A 23,341-nucleotide genomic window follows, 5' to 3' on the forward strand; every position below is an offset into this window, starting at 1 on the left:
ATGTGAGTAAGATGTCACCAACAGAAGGCTGATTTTCTTTTTTGGTGGTTCGGGTTCTGTAGTTTCCTCATCAGATTGTTGCTCTTTTAAGACTTCTGAAAGCATGCGCCACACCTTATCCCTCTGAGATTTTGGAAGGCGCTTCAGATTCTTAAACCTTGGGTCGAATACTGTAGCTATCCTTAGAAATCTCACATTGGTACCTTCTTTGCATTTTGCCAAGTCTGCCGTGAAAGTGTTCTTAAAATGAACAACATGTGCTGGGTCATCATCCGAGACTGCTATAACATGAAATATATGGCAGAATGTGGGTAAAACAGAGACGACGACATAATTCTCCCCCAAGGAGTTCAGTCACAAATCAATTAATGCATCATTTTTTTAACGAGCGTCATCAGCATAGAAGCATGTCCTCAGGAATGGTGGCCGAAGCATGAAGGGGCATACAAATGTTTAGCATATCTGGCATGTAAATACCTTGCAATGCTACAAAAGTGCCATGTGAACATCTGTTCTCACTTTCAGGAGACACTGTAAATAAGAAGCGGGCAGCATTACCAATTTGTTTTTCTTAATGATTGGCTGAACAAGAAGTAGGACTGAGTGGACTTGTCAGCTCTAAAGTTTTACATTGTTTTGTTTTTGAGTGCAGTTATGTAACAAAAAACCCCTACATTTGTAAGTTGCAATTTCACAATAAAGAGATTGTACTACAGTACTTTTAGGAGGTGAATTGAAAAATACTTTTATACAGTGCAAATATTTGTAATAAAAATAATATAAAGTGAGCACTGTACACTTTGTATTCTGTGTTGTAATTGAAATCAGTATATTTGAAAATGTAGAAAACATCCAAAAATATATAATAAATTTCAATTGGTATTCTATTGTTTAACAGTGCAATTAAAACTGCGATTAATTGCAATTTATTTTTTAATCACGATTAATTTCTTTGAGTTAATCGCATAAGTTAACTGTGGTTAATCGACAGCCCTACAAAATATACAACGCAAATCAATAAATCAAACTAGTAAGTTCTCAAGCAGTATTTTTCTTACTTAACATGTGTTTGTAAATTTTGATTATCAATGGACTTTTTTGTGGATTTGTGCATGCACAATTAAATTGACATTTACCAATAAAATCTAATTATTCCAAGCCTACCTATTGTTTCTCCTCCAAAGGAGGCAAAAGTTAAATGAAAGCTACAATTAAATAAGACATTTCCAAAATTAGTCTATTTTTTTTTCTACTTTTTCCAGGGGCCTGTTGCATAAGAGAACAGTCAAAGCTCACACTGCATTTCTGAGGTTGCAAGTTTGCTCCTATGGATCATTTTTTTTTAAAAGAAAAATAATCTCAAAGCAATAGTTAAGGGGTTAAGTGATCTATTTTATTGTTTGCAGAAAAATTCTTATAATATGTAGCACTGCCAAAGCTAGCAAGCCAAAAATAAGTCATGCCCCCCCCACACAAATCATTGGATTGGCTGAAAAATCATGAGATATTTTTAATAGATTTTAGGTTGTTTTTGTTTTCTGAGTCTTTAGAATACACTAAAGGTAATGTTTTCAAGTTTTCTCCATAACCATGAGGGCTAGAAACTTCTTTTAAAAATACCTCCTACCTCTTCTCACACACGTACAACCACACCAAAAGCTAACACTATCAAATCCCTAGACTCCAGCTTCTAAGCTGAGAAGGAAAACAATTTAAGACTCACAATAAAACCTCAAAAGTTAGCAGCACTGAAAATTTTTTCATACCAAGATAATATTTTTAAACTACTGACATATTGGAAAGTTAACTCTTTTGAAATTAGCCAATTTAAGAAAATTCATAGACGGCATCCAATTAAATATGATCCCAGAATTATCCTAAACTGCTCAGCCAGAGAGTTATTAGTATAAACAAATAAACAAAACTGGTTTCGATTTGCTCAGAATTGGTTTAACTCCATTCTCATCAGTGTCAATGAGAGTTTTCTCTGAAACCAAAGGGAACAGAATTAGGGCAATGCTGAGTGCTTCTGAAAATCCTACCCCCCGTCTCCAATGAACATGCACTCATATAAACCAGGACTGAATATCGACCCTACTGATTAGCCACTGTCCAAAAGACTGAACTGAATGCTGCCTCACACAAACATAGATTTGGAAAAATGGATGACATCGGGGAAGGATACATACAATTGTATCCTGTGGTAGGACTGGAAAATCCTTTGCCTCCTTTGATGAGGATGACCAGAAAAGCTACACACTAATATATACACAAATGAATTTCTCGAGTTTTAGAATCAGTTTCTTTAACTGGATACATTCTCTCTGGGGGTTGGTTGGAGCAGAAGCTTCGCTATCTATCGCTCTGCAAGGGCAAAGGACTCTAATGATCTATTATTTTGCTTTCCAAATTTAACAATAGTCACAGAAAAAATAAAAGGAGCATCATGACCGGAAATCTGAAAGAGGCACTAAAGAGGAAGATACTCCCATCTGTGAGTTCGTATTTGAGATTGTTTCTATACCTTCTAGTCCCTTCAAAAGCTGACTCTACCTTCCTTATTTGATATACCTCAAAAAAAAAAAAAAAGGAGTACCCTGTAACACAGGCTAATTTATAGCTCAAAAATCTTTTCCCTCATTACATCTTTATACCAATCAATAGTTTTTGTTTGTTTCTAATTTTAAAAAATGAGAAGTTAAAAGCCACAAGACTTTGGGTAAATATAGTGAAAATCGAAGTCACATGGATGTCACTCCAGTAAAGAAATGTTGTTTATTTTTTTAAATAAGACAGTTCCAATCAGCTGCTGCTTTACTGCTTCTGCTGAAAGCAAGTGTTCCTGTAAAGCAGTAGCTTGCTGGCAGTTTCAGAGCAGTAGGTGAAGATCTGGAATAAAAAGCAGCAGGGAAGAAATTCTAGGGAGTAGGGGAAATGTCAGGGTTTATATATTTTTAAAGATGGAAAACTGCAACCATGGATACAACTGGAGGCAAAACAAGAATTGGAGATTTGCACTTTTATTTGTTTGTGTGACTAAACCTTTAATCTAATTATATAGCTGTGTTGGCTAGGGGTTAGAGCAGGGGTCGGCAACCTTTCAGAAGTGGTGTGCTGAGTCTTCATTTATTCACTCTGATTTAAGATTTCACGTGCCAGTAATACATTTTAACATTTTCAGACGGTCTCTTTCTATAAGTCTGTAATATATAACTAAACTATTGTTGTATGTAAAGTAAATAAAGGTTTTTTAAATGCTTAAGAAGCATCATTTAAAATTAAATTAAAATGCAGAGCCCCCCAGACCGGTGGCCAGGACTCAGGCAGTGTGAGTGCCACTGAAAATCAGCTCGCATGCTGCCTTTGGCATGCGTGCCACAGGTTGCCTACCCCTGGGTTAGAGTATGGGACATGGTGTCAGGAAATCCGATCTGCCATAGTCATGGCATGACCTCAGGTCAATCTCACTCTCTGCCTTAATTTACCCATTGGTAAAATGAGAATACCACTTCAAGGATGTTCTAAGGATTAAAATTTGTGGTGTGTTAAAATCCTTGGATAAAAGAAGCTTTATAATCACCAAGTATTACTAATGTAACAGTTACTGCTCCTGTACCTACTGGAGCACACACCAGTTGTATGTGTCTTAAATCCCCAAGTGGCATAAAATTATTCCAGCTCCTATGTCGAAATCTTAAATTCTGCAAAAATTTAATTAATTCTCACAGCCTTCCACCGCAGTGGTGCTTTTATTTAGTGTAGACAGTTCAAATCTATAGCCATATTAACTCAAACAATAGCAATGAGAGATATGAACACCCTCCATTCATCTTTATAGGCTATTAAACGCTAGCCCTGAACAAACCTTTTTCTAGGACCAATGCACTCACAAAGAGAGACCATAAGGAAAGGATTACGTCAAATGTTTTAAAACAGAGGCAAATGGACAAAAATCTAGAGCAACGAAACAGATAAGTGTCCTGATTCTGTAGTCCACACAGATGTATATTCTATTCACAATATAATGTCAAATAATAATCTAACATTTGAATGAACAGAAACAAAAAAAAATCACATTTACTATTATTACCATAGCGCCTCTGTCTGAAAGTTTATTGCTACAGAGCGTATTCAAATAGAAACTGTTAAAACACTATTAAATTGTTAAAAGCAAGAAGTAAAACTTAGGAAATGACCTTAACTCTGTCTCCCGGTGGAATGAGGAAAATATTACAATGTAATCATGTTATTAATTTTTTATCATAATACATAAAAACAAGGGGGCAAAATTAAAGTTGCATGGGCAACTATAAATCTGGCATTTTCTAACTTTTGACTGCTGGACTTTGTAACCACAACATGCTGCTACAGGAGTTTGTTGGTATGTAATTTCCTAGGGGCTTTTGTTTGTTTTAAACAGAAAAAGGTAAAAAATAAGTGTCATTATGTATAGTTGTCATACTGGTCTGGGAGTAGTGTAGCCCAACTGTCCCCATCCCTCAACCTCCAGGAAATTAGGGAAGCTTCTGCCCCCTGTGTTTCATAGACTCAGATTTTAACACCAGAAGGGACCATTAGATCATTTGGTTGCCCTTTTGTATATCACAGGCCACAGAATTACACCCCTCTACTCCTACATTTAGCCCAATAATTTGTATTTGACTAAAGCATATCTTACAGAAAGGCATCCCTCTGAAGACCTCAAGAATTGGAGAGTCCATCACTTCATTACATAGTTTGTTGCAATGATTAATCACCTTCATTGTTAAAACTTTGCATCTCATTTCCCATTTATCAGCCTTTAACTTCCAGTCATTGGCCTTTCTTTGCCAAATTAACAAGCCCTATAGTACTCAGCACTATTAACACCCATATTTGATGATTCCCCCATTGACAACTACTCAAGACGCGTCAGTTAAAATTTTCTTAATCCATTTAACGTGTGCTTCGTTGATACTGTATAATGGTTAATCTGAATGTCATATGAAGTACTAAGAGAAACAAGATGAGTGAGATAATATCCATCAACCTCATGAAGAAACTTGCACAAATACAGATGGATATCATCTTCCTTTCCAAATGCAAACGGATGGACATCATACCTAATGGACTAAAGGTAAAAAATCCACTGCTATCTACATACTACACAGACCACAGTGAGAGATTATGCCATACTCTGTCAAAGAAACCGAGGAACCACCTGATCAGCATCCTATACAGCAAACAGGAAAACATCAAAAAAGAGCTCTCCAACCTGGAGACTCTCATCTATAACCAAACTTCCATACAAACGGACTTGACTAAAATAAGACAGGAGATCTACATTACTCACTTCACCTCTCTACAAAGGAAAAAGGGCTGTAAGCTGTCTAAATTCCTACCTGCCACATGGGGCCACAACCGTGGTACCCCTAACCCACCCAGCAATATCGTCAATCTATCCAACCACACACTCAGCCCAGAAGAACAGTCTGTCCTATCTCGGGGACTCTCCTTCTGCCCTGCCACCCCCACCAACATGATACAGTTCTGCGGCGATCTGGAAGCCTACTTTCGCCGTCTCCGACTCAAAGAATACTTCCAGGACAACACTGAACAGCGCACTGATACACAGTTACCCTCCCACCAACAGCACAAGAAGAAGAACTCCACATGGACTCCTCCTGAGGGTCGAAATGACAGTCTGGACCTATACATTGATTGCTTCCGCCGACGTGCACAGGCAGAAATTGTGGAAAAACAACATCGCTTGCCTCACAACCTAAGCCGTGCAGAACGCAATGCCATCCACAGCCTCAGAAACCATCCTGACATTATAATCAAAGAGGCTGATAAAGGAGGTGCTGTTGTCATCATGAACAGGTCTGACTACCAAAAGGAGGCCGCCAGACAACTCTCCAATACCAAATTTTACAGGCTACTTCCCTCAGATCCCACTGAGGAATACACTAAGAAACTGCACCATCTACTCAGGACACTCCCTACACTAACACCAGAACAAATCAACATACCCTTAGAGCCCTGACCAGGGTTATTCTATCTACTACCCAAGATCCACAAACCCGGAAATCCTGGATGCCCCATCATCTCGGGCATTGGAACTCTCACTGAAGGACTGTCTGGATATGTGGACTCTCTGCTCAGACCCTACGCCACCAGCACTCCCAGCTATCTCCGTGACACTACTGATTTCCTGAGGAAACTAAAATGCATTGGTGACCTTCCAGAAAACACCATCTAGCCACCATGGATGTAGAGGCTCTCTACACAAACATCCCACACACTGATGGAATAGAAGCTGTCAGGAACAGTATCCCTGATGATGCCACAGCACAACTGGTTGCTGAGCTCTGTGCCTTTATCCTCACACACAACTATTTCAAATTTGATGACAATATATATCTCCAGATCAGTGGCACCGCTATGGGCACCCGCATGGCCCCACAATATGCCAATATTTTTATGGCCCACCTGGAACAACGCTTCCTCAGCTCCCGTCCACTCACACCCCTTCTCTACCTACGCTACATTGATGACATCTTCATCATCTGGACCTATGGGAAGGAGACTCTGGAAAAATTCCATCACGATTTCAACAGCTTCCACCCCTCCATCAACCTCAGCCTGGACCAATCTACATGGGAGGTCCACTTCCTAGACACCACGGTGCAAATAAGTGATGGTCACATTAACACCACCCTATACCGAAAACCTACCGACCGCTATGCCTACCTTCATGCCTCCAGCTTCCATCCCGGACACACCACAAGATCCATTGTCTACAGCCAAGCACTGAGGTACAACCGTATCTGCTCTAACCCCGCAGACAGAGACCAACACCTAGAAAATCTCCACCAAGCATTCTCAAAACTACAGTACCCGCACGAGGAAATAAGGAAACAGATCAACAGAGCCAGACGTGTACCCAGAAGCCTCCTACTGCAAGACAAACCCAAGAAAGAAACCAACAGGACTCCACTGGCCATCACATACAGTCCCCAGCTAAAGCCCCTCCAACGCATCATCAGGGATCTACAACCCATCCTGGACAATGATCCCACACTTTCACAGGCCTTGGGTGGCAGGCCAGTCCTCGCCCACAGACAACCTGCCAACCTGAAGCATATTCTCACCAGTAACTGCACACCGCACCATAGTAACTCTAGCTCAGGAACCAATCCATGCAACAAACCTCGATGCCAACTCTGCCCACATATCTACACCAGCAACACCATCACAGGACCTAACCAGATCAGCCACACCATCACCCGTTCATTCACCTGCACATCCACCAATGTAATATATGCCATCATATGCCAGCAATGCCCTTGCTATGTACATCGGCCAAACTGGACAGTCTCTAAGGAAAAGGATAAATGGACACAAATCAGATATTAGGAATGGCAATATACAAAAACCTGTAGGAGAACACTTCAACCTCCCTGGCCACACAATAGCAGATCTTAAGGTAGCCATCCTCCAGCAAAAAAAACTTTAGGACCAGACTTCTAAGAGAAACTGCTGAGCTTCAGTTCATTTGCAAATTTGACACCATCAGTTTAGGATTAAACAAAGACTGTGAATGGCTTGCCAACTACAGAACCAGTTTCTCCTTCCTTGGTTTTCACACCTCAACTGCTAGAACAGGGCCTCATCCTCCCTGATTGATCTAACCTTGTTATCTCTAGCTTGCTTCTTGCTTGCTTATATTTACCTGCCCCTGGAAATTTCCACTCTTGCATCCGATGAAGTGGGCATTCACCCACGAAAGCTCATGCTGCAAAACGTCTGTTAGTCTATAAGGTGCCACAGGATTCTTTGCTGCTTTTTGAGATAATATTGTTTATTGGACCAACTTCCGTTGGTGAGAGACTAGCTTTCAAGCGACACAGAGTTCTTCTTCAGGTCTGGGAAAGGTACTAAGAGTGACACAGCTAAATACAAGACCCATCTTGTCTCTCTAATATCCTGGGACCAACACGGCTATAACAACACCACACGCAGTACTAAGTCAAAGATCTAAGTATATTACACCTAAGCAGTTAAGTTTATCAAACAAACTTGTAATCTCTTCAGAGGATGAAAGTAGGTTTGTTTGATGAGACCTATTTTCCATAAAACCACATTGACTGGCATATTCTCATCCTTTCATTCTTTACTGACTCAATCTGTATGAACTTTACTATTCTTTTGCCTGGGATTGATGTCAAGTTAATCTTGTTCATCCTGCTTGCTCTTTTTGAATACTGGCACAATACTAGTGTACTTCCAGTCTTCTGGATTTTTCCTGTTACCCCACGATTTATTAAAAATTAACATTAGTGAGCCAGATATTTTCTCAGACACCTTCTAAGATTCTTGGGTGTCAATTATGAGGTTCTGTTGAGTTAGAACTGTTCCTTAGTAGATGTTGTTTAACATCCTCCTGTTACTCATGTACTGGAAATTAATCAATCAACCTCATGTGATACGAGTACACCAGCCTGCTTATTTCTATATAAGAATCAGAAATTTTATTCAACATTTCTACCTTTTCTGCCTCATTAACAATTTAACCATCTCCATCTAGTAATTAGCCTATACCACTGTTAGTATTTCTTTTGTTCCAGACATACTTAAAAAACTCCTTATTGACCTTAGTCCTGCCAGACATGGATTCTTCCCTAATGTCTTTAGCTTCCTTTATTAATTTTCTATACTTTGTAACTTCTAGTTTCTACTGATGCTCTCTACTCCCTCTTCCCCTCCCATGTTATATATTTGTTTAAATTATTTCTAATTGTGGCCTTCCTCTCATAAACAGGATAGGCTTTTACCAAAAGCATTTCTCTTTGTTGAATGTGGAAGCATGGCTTTTTGACCATCTGATGACTTCTTAAAGAACACACAATTTACATTAGAAGGAAAAATAATTAAACAAAAAAAATCATCAATTTCACTCAGTTTTGGAAAACACCACATATCTATATCTGGTTAGGACTACCTCTGTTCACCTATACTGAATGTGAATCAGGTCATAACCACTGGCCCCTAAGTAAACACCAACTTCCCATTCAGTGATCACTCCCCGCCCCCTCCTTACAATGTCATCAAAATTAAAGCAAAATGTGTTGTCTCCCCAGAGATGGGATGGTGGTACCCTGGGGTCATGAGCTGGATTGGGAGGGGGGGAGAGACTGGTTTGGGAGAGAGATGCCCAGTTCTTTGGAACATTAGTGTTATTTTGGCATGTTGCCAACACTTCCCTGAAGATCGCATGTGAAAGAACAGAAACCGCCATTTTAAACTGTTTACAACTCAGCAAAAGTTGAATGGAATCTTATAAGACAAGCCAAAGGCGCATCTCTCACCCCAGGACTTTGACCCTGCTAAATCTCAAAGATCTGCCAACAAAACAGTGGAAACATTGGAGCTTCTTTCAAAAAAGAAATTGCAAGAATCTTTTATGATGGAAAGTATGAGGAAGCATTTTATAAATATGGGGTCATGACCAGCTTTCCCTATAACAGAAGTAACACACACATTTATTGGAACTTAAAGTTAGTAACAAATCATCTCTTTTTTCAGTTTATGTGCACTTCCCAGCTGTCTGTATATAGTCAGTTTCACTATTTCCCCAAACAGTAGATTTCTCTTTTGTTGAAAAAACCCTTTAAGTGTCGTCAAGAGAGCAGAAAAGCATTTATAAATAACAAAACAGCACAGACATAGTATTTAAGGGTGACACCATAAACTGGGACTTCTGGAAATTAATAAAAATAAAAATTAAAAAAAAGCCCTAAGTTGACATTGTCCCTTTAAGCTTCACAAAGGACTCTAAGTAGCAATCTTGCAAATTTAAGGTGGCAGGACTGACTTAACTGTCTAGCAGTACTGTCACTAACTTAGCTGAATGACTTGCAATTTCATCCTCTTAGGTTATTATGCCAACCAGGAATGGGAAAGGCAGAAAACACAGTTCTGGCACTCAGTACCAGCAATTATATAGAACGTTTAATCCATATTTTCATATTAATTCGCAAGTCTAATGCACAATTATTTGTAATTTATAATGAGGTAACTTGGCATCATTGCTGCAGATTATTCAATAACCATAATGTTTGAAATAAACGTCAGGTACTGTAGTTACCAGTTAGTATTTTGTGAAAGATTTAAATAAACTTGCTAGCACTGTCTCTCATGAATACTTAATTATGCATTTGCAATGGGTCCAACTCCTTACCATCACTCCTACAGTCCCATAAAAACACCATGTACAATTTTATCTTGGTAAAAATATTTGCAAGTAGCTGTACTGAAAGGTTTTTCCCCACTTTATTTATTGTTTCACTTAATTCTATAGCATTCTTCCTCAATACCCACTTCTGCTGTGATGCATACAAGAAATCAGCCTATCAAAGAAGGCTCGGTAGCATGGCAGATGGGGAACACTACTAACATTTATTTATCCTTAAACTATCAAGTTGTGTTATCAAGTCTGACCTTTTTGTTACTTTCATTCTCCCTGGGACTCTTCCCTAATGTTTGTCATATGCACTTGTTGCATCTTTTATCAATCAAGATTAAGCTCTTCAGGTCAGGGACTGTATGTTCTCATACATTTGTATTGCACTCAACACAATGGGGCCTGGACTGAGTGCAATCTTTCCGTGCCAATCCTCAATGTTCTTAAATACATTTCTTCCTGATCCAAAGCAGTCGGGTTACTACATGCCCCAAAGGCAGAAGGTTTGTGCTTATACTTTTTTATAGGTTTTTAGGAATTGAATTAAATCCTTTTGATTCACTATGTCAAACCACAGTGCAAATTTTCCAATGATGCATTTATCTTCAAACAAGATGCATTAGAAATAGATGATAGCAGCACTGCCCTATTTATAGGCAGGAGACTAAGGAAAATAAGCTGAGTTACAGACATTAGGGATCACAGATTTTTGCCTTCTGCTCAGCAGTTTCTTTTCCTGAAGAGTACTCCCTCAATTAAAAGAATACAATTTAAAAAAGAGGAAAGTTCTGGTTTTACACAAAGCATAAAGTGTTATTTTAAACACCATCGTTTACAACAAAAGAACCTGTTTTGGGAAGCATTTGCAATGCCTAATGGGGGCAAATGAGTAAAGCGGAGGTGACTGGGAACACAGTTTCAATATCACATGATGCATCCCATAATTTTTTTCATCTCTTTTCAAAAGCCCCACAAAACCGTGTGTCCGCCATCTGTCTGAGAAGCATGAATCCTGCACAACTCTGCATTATTGTGATGAGTGTTGTGGGCATTGCGTCCTGATCCTGCAGTACTTGCAGATCCAACAAAGAAGCCGCAGGGAAGAGGATGATTCTTTGGAGACTAGCTTACTGTGGGACATAGAAACAGTTCAAGGTGGTTGTTGGCATTCACAGAACAGCTGCAGATGGTGGAGGGCTGGTTCTGGGCCCAAGAAACAAGCAGTGAGTGGTGGGATTGTATTGTTATGCAGATATGGGATGACAAGCAGTGGCTGGAGAACTTCGGCTACGCAAGGCCACATTCCTGGATGTCTGAGCACAGCCTGCCCTAGCCCTCCGGCACAGTGACACCAAAATGAGAGCTGCACTGACAGTGGAGAAGTGAGTGGTGATCGCTGTGTGGAAGCTTGCAAGACCAGATTGCTACCGATCAGTCGGGAATCAATTTGGAGCTGGGAAATCCACTGTGATGCAAGTGTGCAGAACTATTAATTGCATCCTGTTTCAAAGAACTGTGACTCTGGGCAATGTGCAGGACATAGTGGATGGTTTTGCAGCAATGGGATTCCCAAAATGCAGTGAGGGTATAGATGCCACACATATTCCTGTAATGATTTATGCTTGATTCACATTCTCAAGATTTTTTACAACAATAATAGTTAGCAACATTTATTTTAAATTAAAGCTTATATTCGGACACACAACTCTGTGGTATGGGGTGAATTCCATAGCACATACTGCAGCACAGAATCACAGAACACACAAGGTCCTGATCTGGGGTCTGCAAAGACTAAGATGAATTCTACAACTATTTGAAGAGATAATACTCCCCAGAGGGGGACATATTATTTAGCATTGTACATGGGTGTATTACTAGAAATCTTTGGAAGAAATTGCAAATAGGACATTTTAGACTAAATATCAGGAAAAGCTTCCCAACAATGAGATACTAGTAGGACTACTGTTATAGTTTAGGACTCAACATTGCATTTTTCCTTCAGGCTGTGCTATGGCAACTGTTTTGCTAAGAGACTTACATTCCTCTTGTTATTTGCCAACTGCTGCTTTAAGAAAGGATAAAATAGTATTTCAACAGGGGATCTTATTACCTAAAGGGAACATCTCAAGACAGGGAAATACATACAATTCAGTTTTTTCTGTTCAGTATCAAGCAATTTTCAATTAGAAAAAAATAATAATCTAGATTTAGACTTGTAAGAACCTCCGATCTGGCTAATTTAAGTAGCACTACTGAACTCCATTACAGTATTTAATAATTTTCATACATTGTTCTGCAGTCTATATAGTACCCAAGGGCACAGCTGATGCCCACACACAGCTTGCGGAATTTGTCCATAACTAGACATATTCGCAATTTAAAAAAACAGAAGCTTAATTAAAATTAGATAACGCAACAGTGCTGCCATAACTAATTTAATTCCTTTTTCCTTTTACAAAGGCACTTCAACAGGAGTCTGAACACCTAGATAGATAATGCACCTCTCTCATCCATCTGAAAACTATATTAATGTTTTTGCTCAGTCACATTTCTTTGGTTCCACAATATATATCCTGCTGATTGCTAAGCAACCATAACAGTTCCACCACATGCATGCAGTCAGTTGTAAATGATAGTGTTTTGTTACTTCCCACACACACACACACACACACAGATTTCTCATAACTTACTTTGTTTACCAATTACCAGAGTTAGCAATGTTCAGAAAAACACTCCTACATCCCAGCTTCTATTCCTACTCGATCCTGAAATGAAATCCTAGCACTGTACTTTAAAAAAAAAAAAATGTTGCACTAATGTTGTGTTTTCTATCTGAGAACATAAGAATAGCCATACTGGGTCAGACCAAAGGTCCATCCAGCCCAGTATCCTGTCTACCGACAGTGACCAATGCCAGGTGCCCCAGAGGGAGTGAACCTAACAGATAATGGTCAAGTGATCTCTCTCCTGCCATCCATCTCCATACTCTGACAAACAGAGGCTAGGGACACCATTCCTTACCCATCCTGGCTAATAGCCATTAATGGACTTAATCTCCATGAATTTTCCTAGTTCTCTTTTAAACTCTGTTATAGTCCTAGCCTTCACAACCTCCTCAGGCAAGGAGTTCCACAGGTTGACTGCGCTGTGTGAAGAAATTCCTTTTATTTGTTTTAAACCTGCTGCCCATCAATTTCATTTGTTGGCCCCTAGTTCTTATATTATGGGAACAAGTAAATAACTTTTCCTTATTCACTTTCTCGACACCACTCATGATTTTATACACCTCTATCATATCCACTCCTTAGTCTCCTCTTTTCCAAGATGAATAGTCCTAGCCTCTTTAATCTCTCCTTATATGGGACCCGTTCCAAACCCCTAAACATTTTAGTTGCCCTTCTCTGAACCTTTTCCAATGCCAGTATCTTTTTTGAGATGAGGAGACCACATCTGTAAACAGCATTCAAGATGTGGGCGTACCATGGATTTATATATGGGCAATAAGATATTCTCCATCTTATTCTCTATCCCTTTTTGAATGATTCCCAACATCCTGTTTGGTTTTTGACTGCTGCTGCACGCTGCGTGGACATTTTCAGAGAACTATCCACGATGACTCCAAGATCTCTTTCCTGATTATGTGTACCTAAATTATCCCCCCATCATATTGTATGTATAGCTGGGGTTATTTTTTCCCCAATGTGCATTACTTTACATTTATCCACATGAAATTTCATTTGCCATTTTGTTGCCCAATCGATTAGTTTTGTGAGATCTTTTTGAAGTTCTTCACAATCTGCTTTGGTCTTAACTATCTTGAGCCAGTTTAGTATCATCTGCAAACTTTGCCATCTCACTGTTTACCCCTTTCTCCAGATCATTTATGAAAAATTTGAATAGGATTAGTCCTAGGACTGATCCTTGGGGAACACCACTCGTTATCTCTCTGCATTCTGAAAATTTACCATTTATTCCTACTCTTTGTTCCCTGTCTTTTAACCAGTTCTTAATCCATGAAAGGATCTTCCCTTTTATCCCATGACAACTTACTTTATGTAAGAGCCTTTGGTGAGGGACCTTGTCAAAGGCTTTCTGGAAATCTAAGTACACTATGTCCACTGGATCCCCCTCATCCACCTGTTTGTTGACCCTTTCAAAGAAGTCTAATAAATTAGTAAGACATGATTTCCTTTTAAAGAAACCATGTTGACTTTTGCCCAATAATTTATGTTCTTTTATGTGTCTGACAATTTTATTCTTTACTATTGTTTCAACTAATTTGCCCGGTAGTGACATTAGACTTACTGGTCTGTAATTGCCGGGATCACCTCTAGAGCCCTTTTTAAATATTGGCATTACATTAGCTTTCTTCCAGTCACTGGGTACAGAAGCTGATTTAAAGGACAGGTTACAAACCATAGTTAATAGTTCCGCAATTTCACATTTGAGTACTTTCAGAACTCTTGGGTGAATGCCATTTGATCCCAGTGACTTGTTACTGTTAAGTTTATCAATTAATTCCAAAACCTCCTCTAGTGACACTTGAATCTGTGACAATTCCTCAGATTTGTCACCTACAAAGGACAGCTCAGGTTTGGGAATCTCCCCAACATCCTCAGCCATGAAGACTGAAGCGAAGAATTCATTTAGTTTCACCACAATGACTTTATCATCTTTAAGTGCTCCTTTTGTATCTCAATAGATTTCAAAGCACTTGATATGTATTGAATAAGCCTCACAACACCGTTCTGAGGAAGTATACCCAATATTCAGATGGAGAAACTGCACAGAGGTTAAGTGTACAGAGGTGAAGTGATTTGCCCGAAGTCACAGAGCAAGTCAGTGAAAGAGCCAGGATTACATCTTAGGTGTCCTTACTTATAGGCAACAAGCTCTATTTCATTTGCTACATGATAGCATGGGTTATAGATCCCTTGATGAAGCAGACTCAAATAGGAGGAAGTCCTTATTGAACAACAGCATCATCATCCAGCTCTTATATAATGTTTTTCCATCTGCATCATTCTCTCCATTTTACAGATGGAAAACCTGAGGCACAGAGAGATGAAGTAAGTTGCCCAAGGTCACCCTGTAAGCCAGTGATGAGACTACTTTTTTTTGCTTAGACACTCAAATCCATGATAAAGCCCTCCTGGGGCTACAATCATTCAAAGCTATGTTTAATTGGTTTAAAATGGTAACTAAATTATGGACCGGACAGCCAGCAGAGTAAGTTCTACTTGTTGATTTCTCCTATTGCTTTTATGGACCCCAAAAGTCACTTCATCCAAATATTCATTTTTAAACATGTGTGGTCCTGGATGGAAGACTGGTCATGCAATAGCAGACCAACTCTGTCAGATAAAGACATGCAAAGATACAATAACTGAGTTACTTTGCTGGCCGGGTCTGCGTTTGGGGCACATCAACAGACAGCCGCTAGAGGATGTAGCTTCCTGCCTGGGGAAAGAAAGTGCTTTGGAGTTAGCATGAGGGGAATTGCCTCTGTACCCTCTCCAGTAATAAATACGTGTTCTGTTGTTTACTGAGCTCCTGGGTCTCGGCCTCTTTGTGCTGATCCACCAAAAAGGTGATGATGAGGTCATGCAAAACTACAATGCTAGATTGACAGCCATAGCCTCGAGTCAGAAAGGAGTAAACTGCCACACTCTTGGTTATCTTTTGAGATGCCCTGAGGAGCAGTAAAAATGGTAGGAGGACACATAGCAGGTACCTTGCCTATATTTGCAAGACGTCATTCAATATTTTACATGTGAGGTCCTGCTACATAGGCACACAGGGCACTTTGGGAATTCTGAGGGAATTCTGTGCCATGCAGAATTTTACAGAAATTAATCTTGTGTGTGCAGAATTTCCTCCTCCCACCCAGAAATGGGCTTCAGAGATGTTGGCTGCCACTAGGGGCTGCTGGACCTGGCAGAGCCCAGCTCGCAAACAGAAGACAAGGCCAAGAGGGGAAGGGGCGGAAACTGGACGGTTCCCAGCAGCTGCAGTTCCCAGCAAGCCCTAAAGGAAAGAGATGGCAGCAAGCAGGAAACTCCATGCAAGCCTGGGACCCAGCATCAGGCTGTTTCTTCCTGGCCTCTGGAAGGTAGGGTGACCAAATGTCCCAATTTTATAGGGACAGTCCAGATTTTTGGGTCTTTTTCTTATATGGACTCCTATTACCCCCCACCCCGTCCCGACTTTTCACACTTGCTGTCTGGTCATCCTACTGGAAGGTAAGGGGTGTGGCTGTGTGGGCCGGGGGGGGGCTTCGCAGCTGGCCTCTGGAGGGGTAGAGAGTGTGAGTGTCTCCGCCAGGAGCGGGGGGGGGGAAGCAGCTGACTTCTGGGGGTAGGAAGATGTGATTGTCTGGGCCAGGGAGGGACTCAGAGGTGGGCTCTGGGGGGGATGAAGGGGGGAAGGAAGAGGTGTAAGTATCTGGCCCCCCTGCTGGGCTCTGTGAGGGAAGGGGCAGAGAAACAAGACTTGTGTTGTTGTAGGGGTTTCTTTAACTCTCTACTTCTGGGGGAATTTATTTGTGTGTCTGAATTACAGACATACTTGCTGACAGGTATTTTGAAATAAATTACCAAAATAATTGAAACTGACGTGATTATATAGTTATTTTGACAAATAAAACATGCAGAATTTAAAAATATTTTGCACAGAACTTTTTTGGTGCAAAATTCGCCCAGGAGTAACTTTATTTACCATTTCTGGATGCAAAAAGATCAATCACTAACCCACCAAAATTGATTTAAGATCAGCAAAATATTTCTTGATGCAAATTCCACTCTGCTAATCAGATGTCTGCCACGTAAATCTTGGTGTTCATCTCCATTTGGCAGGCATTGCATATAGAGATAGAAAACTTTGCTCTGACCAGGACAGGAGAATTTCTCTCTGGTCTAGGGATGATTGCGTTATGAAAATTCTATCAGACACATTTCTGGTCATGACAGTCAGAGAGGTCTGTTATCCACGAAGGGAACAGTGCTCTGAGACCTCAGTGAATGATTGTTTTCCAGCTGGTGGATGCTGTGTTCTCTTTTTCTGAAGTGAATTAGGAAGATCCCTTTAAAAAGAAAATGCAAGATTCTCCACATTTATCACTTGTGGGAGTGGAGAATATACAACTGGAGCTAGATCTCTACCAACAGATCAGACAGAGTGAAATGCAGAGGGGAATAGTGGATAGGTGTTATATGTACTAGATCATTAAAGCATGCTTGTATAGAAGTTCAGAATTCCCAATAGAGTCCAATAAGAAATGGATTTTTGTTTGAGATACCACTTGTTTTTCATTATGGCCATCTTCATCTCATGTTAACATTCTTCTGAGATGAGACCTTGTTCTTAATAGTATTCATCCCCAGGCCAGGCCCATAACTGACATCAGATACCACGTCTGTCCTGAATCCATGATACTCCAGGAACTGTATGTGTTTTTCCATCGGCTTGCTTTCTGTAGAGAAACCCTCATTGGTAAAATTGCCCAGGAAGAGAGAGAGAGGTAAACTTCTTTCTTTTCTAAAGCCAATATTATTGCTACCACGATCCTCAAGAGATCGTGCGAGCACATGTGAGACCAAATGGTAATGGCCTACCGGTGGGAAAAGAAAAAAAATGCTGCAATCCATCGGCAAAACATGAAAAATTGTCTGATGATAGTAAAGTAGGAACACTTTGAAAACAAGCCTCCATTAGAGCATATTTAGATGTTTCATATATGGGCCTGTTCTGCTTGTACCTGATTCTGAGGATAGAAATAAGATGGGCAGCAGATTGCAATGCCCTGATCTGAAGTAGATTATGGTTCATTCCATTCATGTCATGTCTTTCCATGGGTTGCTGAGATTGAGAATAGGGCAAATCTCTTCCTGAAATTCCTGCACAGCTCCACAGGGTACCTGACAATGTCCCATGACCTTGTTTGATCAAGGCTATCGGCAGCCCTTTTGCTCTTCAGTTGAGACAGCCTGGCACCAATTGGGAGTCTAACTGCACATAGGGCTGGTTGGGAGACCTGCAGATAGCTCTGAAGCAACAGAGGGCCGATACTGGTCCCGCATGTGCTCTAGTTACCACTTGCAAAGAGGTGTTTTCTTCTGCTGTATTTCACAGACTGCTTCAACTTTCCATGACCTCTATTCCTTTCTATAGCATCTGACAGGAGTCAGGATGCAAGACAACTTTTTTGATGACCGAACAGTCTCAGCTTTCCTTAAGACTTCCCCCTCTATCACTAATACACCTGAGAATTGATTTGTATGAGCATCTGATCTCAGACTCCAAAGCCCCATATACTTGCATGAAACCAATCTGAATCCAATTCCCCTTAATCCCTTCCTGAGGGACAAAACCTCAGGCCTTGTGAATTTTAGGCTGAGAGGAACCACACGTAGCAATGCTTTTGAAATCATGTACAGGCATGTCAAGTATCAGATGACAGTTCATAAATTATTTTTATTGCCCTGATACCTCCTGAGTTTTTATGCCCAAAGGATGGGCTGAGATGATGCCTACTGGGACTTGAATGCCTGTGAAGAGGCCACTCTTTCAGGTAAAACATCTCCCCCAGTTAGAAATGCTGATTCCCAGACCACCAGGGAAAATAGTCACATTTATCTTTAGTAGTGATATCAGGTTAAATTCTGACTGGTGCACACCGAGGAACCATCTTGCCTTATAAAACAGAGGCCAGGGTCTTTTCTGCATTCCTCTCCCATGCTGCACTCTATGAAGGTGAGCAAGGGAACCAGGCACTAATTTTCTTATTCATTTATTTCCCCTTTTGTCCCCACAACCCTGCTTCAGAAGGAGGAGTAAAATTGGGCTCAGAGAACTGCTGCAAATAAACTTCAAGTGGCAGTCTCCTTATCTTCAAAGAGCCCCTTCTACGTGTGACACCACAGGGACCCCAATAGGGACACGGAAGAGGGAGGCTGCTGTGAAATTGACCATAGGCCTGAGTCTGGCCCTGGCAATGTTCATGCTGTGTCCCGTGCCTTCCATCCACAACCCACAGGGAAGGGGAGGAGGAGGAGACTGCTAAGTTCTGTGATCAGAGATGTGGCTGCTGGTGCAGGCTATAGGGACTCAGGCATGATCTTCCATTTGGCACACTGCCCTTCTGGCTTCACTCCCCTCATGGTATAGAGGGAAGGTGAGCTGCCTTCCTCGGAGCCAGTTCTTTTCCAATCCTGCTTCCTGCCCTCAAGGCGAGCTTGCCCTGACGGGACTGCAAGGAAAACTGTGTTCTGCCCACAGAGCCAGCCAAGCTCCCCAACAAAACATTTGATTGGGGGGGGGGAGGGGGGAAGAGAAGAGAAGCTGAAGCTACACTGAAGTTGGGAGGTGTAATTCCCAGCTTGGGCGGTGCCAGTGCTACACTAGCCTATGCACTAAAAATAGCAGTGTGGCTGTGGAGGCTTGGCTTAGCTACTTGAGTACAGTCATGCCTGATCTGCTGGGTACCTGCCTGCACCACCATGGCCACGTTGCTACTTTTAGCTTTCTAGCTCAAGCAGAGCGATCATGTGTATGTCTACCTGAGCTGGGAATGACACCTCCCAGCTGCAGTGTAGATGTACCCAAGGACCCTTCCTTTTGCCTCTGACTTTTCTCAGCTTTGTTTGCTCCTTGAAATCTGCAGGAATATCAACTGCTGAAAATGCCTCCAAAGAGGAAGTGGAGCTGCAGAGACACACTCTCCAGAAACCAACTGCAGTTCTGGGGCATGGCTGGGAATTAGACATTGATCTGAACTGTTAGTCTAAAACATTGATATAAAGTCTGGAATTTCCCTTTGCACCAGCCATGGCTGGCTGCAGAAATAATTGGAAGGAACTTCAGGAGGCAGCTCTGGTTCTGCTCCAAGCTGCAAGCAGACTACAGTACCTCTAATAGATACGGGGACCTTAGCACAAAGAATAAACTGCTGTCTAACTTCAAACTGATTGCACATCTATAGCAGAGAGTAGGATTTGGCTCTTATATAGTGTAGGCAGCAGGACAGTTATTTCGGTGCACTAGTCTGTCAGTGAAGGCCTGGCTCACATGCAGAAAGGTGTTTGATGATCTCATCCTCATTCTAGTTGTACGCATCACAAAGATAAACAATTGAATAAGATTAGCTGCCTCCAGAGACATCCAGGATTAGAAGAGGAAAAGGGGTGTATGTCAGGACTAAATTGCAATGGCAGAGCTGTGTGGGAAATTTACACAGAACATCGATTGCACTAGGAGAGGTTCAAACTAATGCCATTATTCGGAGGTACTCACAAATTAGAAAAAATAGAGCAATCAACAGGCAAACCAGAGTCTAGATCTAGCTACAATTTGACAGGCCTGAAAGAGAATATAAAGTCACTCCTAGGTTCTATACCACATTAATAAGTATTTACACAGGGATAATCCACTTAAGATTCATAAACTAAGGGACTTTCTATATTGCTGTGAATATGTAACATTCCATTTTCAGCTGGAGAGAAACAAAAACCAATACAATCAAAGTACTCAATTAAAATGAGATTCATTCAAAGGGCAGGGTTTCTCTATGGAATTTTTTGCTGCCCAGTGATGCAGTAGCTATGGCAACTATGCAACACAAAGCCTCCCAAAACATACTGCAGTGGGAGTTAGAGCGTGGCTAATAAGTTTTTTGCATAAACTACTGCATATGGAGTGGTGAGTTCATGCAATCCCTTTAAAGATGAATAAATAAATAAATAAATAAAAACTCAGAATATTTTCCTATCACAGAACTGTACTACCACTACTTCTCAACACAACCATTGAAATTTAAAGAAAAGGCAGTTAGAGACTCCAAGAGTTTAATAGCCTCCCTTTACCTGTGAATGAGATGGCTGACTTTTCATGGTCATCGGGCAGAAAATAATAAACTCTCAGAGTAGAAGTTACATGAGCTCATGGCTTAACAGCCATTTGTCATTTTAAGATTAAGAGTTCTTCAGCTAGTGTTCTCGCATAAATCAGCTGCAAGTTGTTGGTGCAGAAATGAGAAGAACCCTGTTAGGGCTATCTAGTCCATTTCTTTGCTAGTGCAGGATTGTTCCCAACAGTGCATTTTGTAGTTCTTTGGCCAGTTTGCTTTTAAGTCCAAAATGTTGCGGCTTTCATCACTTCCATTGGGAGACCTTAACAGACATCTCACCATCCAAGGAAGAAGAAAGAAAAATAAAGCCCCCAAAGCCCACACTGGATCAACATTAAGAAGGGTTTCTAGCGACTCTGAATATAGAACATAAAGGAATTAACAAATACAATGAACTAAAAAATTTGAGCTCTGCTACTAACTCATGTGACTTTGGACAAGTCATTTAGCATCTGTTTTCCCATCTGTAAACTGAAGCTAGTACTCACCTCCAGGGGTGTTGTGAAGATTAATGTTTGTAAATTGTGTCGATATATGCAGCTAGGAGATGCTACAGAAGAGCAAAGTATTATTAGGTCTTGAATTTTTGACAACTTCCGCATACGCTCATATACCACCATTTGCTTTCCTAGGTAAGTCAAAAATTTGTTCTGAGCAGCAGGGAAGCCTATTTTTATTCTAACAGAAATTATTTACTTGTAATTATAAGGGTCATCTGTTCAAGAAGATACATATAATTGAAACAAACTGGAAAGATAGAAGCTTGGGTGGAAGACTTCCATGCATTTCATCAGGTAAACTACGTACACAAGGGAAAAAACAGACCCTCAGCTCTAGCCACCACAAAAAAAGCAAGTGCTGACTTCAGAATTTCCCTGGGTGATGCCTAGTGCATAGACTGTTGCACTTAACATTTTCAAAACCTTGTACAAACATTACAACAGGATGCTTCTGTTCAGGCAAGAAATTCAGCACAAAAGGTTGCCTCTCCTCCCATTGAGTTAAATTAATTACTGTATTTCTTTTCACATTTTCCACTGACAATACTTTGGATATTGGTCATTCTGTGGATCAAAGCCTTGGTGACACAAAGATCCATAACATGCATGGTTCATACCCCAGATATCAAGCTAACTCACAGCTGCTTCTCGTTCTGATCATTAAAATAATAATACACAACTCTTAATAGTCTTCTTGTTACGTTGTTCACCCCAGCCCTCCCTAATCTGTTTATTGCCTCCACCTATTATCTCATCTTAGATTCCAAGTTCTTTAGGGCAGGGATAATCTTCTTGTTATATGTTTGTACAGTGCCTAGCACAATGGGTCTCCAACCTGGATTGGGACCTGTATATGCTAACACAATACAACTGATGTTAAATATCATAGGAGCCCTGCATCACTATTTAGGATGTTAGAGTCGGTCATGCTGTTATAAACCAGGACACCTGTCTCATGGAGAGGAGAGGCTGGGGTTTTACAGAAGAGGGTGAAAAGACACTAGCTCCTCTGCGCATCCTAGTCACCTAGCCATTTTTACCAGTCTGGACAGAGGCAGAAAAATACAGCTGCAACAGAACTGTTTCTATACAGATTAAAATTTACCCATGAGAGGCATCAGTGGCTCTCTAAGGCAAGTGATTTTCCATTTAATTAATGGTAACACAATAAAAATGAATTGTTAAAGTTGACATTTAAATTTCCAAGAATGTGTGTTTTTGTACAATGCCTACCACAATGGAGTCCCACTCTTGGTTGGCCCTTTGGCACTACTGTAATATGCATGAATAATAAATACGTTTATATGGAAGTATCATGGATGTACACCATAGCAATGAATTTATTCTATTAGCTTGTATATAGGCCTACACATTGTTCAAGGGATTGTTTCAAACATTTCTAGCATCCCTCTAGACATCTTTTTTTACACGGTACTTTGAAATATCTGAGATGACTTACTATGCAAACATTTTGCCACAAAAAATACATTAAATCAAAGCATCTTTTATGCATTTAAGTTGTCACAAGGTACAATTTACTGATTTTTAGTACTTAAACACTTAATTTCTTACAAAGTACTTTTTTTGAATGAATGAATCACCACTCATTAATTTCTGCTCTTTGGACCGGATCCTGTTTCCACACAATTGCAGCAGCAAAACTCTTACTGAACTCAGTGAGAACAGATTTATGAGAGATTACAGTCTTCCATA

At 40.5% G+C, this 23,341-nt stretch overlaps 1 protein-coding gene across 3 annotated transcripts in view; it reads right to left on the reverse strand.

Moving 5' to 3' along the window:
* The window catches only part of TDP1 (tyrosyl-DNA phosphodiesterase 1), a 117,631-nt gene that overhangs the window by 55,212 nt on the left and 39,078 nt on the right, over nucleotides 1-23,341 (reverse strand). The gene's annotated exons all lie outside the window — the stretch shown is intronic.

This window comes from Mauremys mutica, chromosome 4 (assembly GCF_020497125.1).
Source record: "Mauremys mutica isolate MM-2020 ecotype Southern chromosome 4, ASM2049712v1, whole genome shotgun sequence".
In the NCBI taxonomy this organism is placed as follows: domain Eukaryota; kingdom Metazoa; phylum Chordata; order Testudines; family Geoemydidae; genus Mauremys; species Mauremys mutica.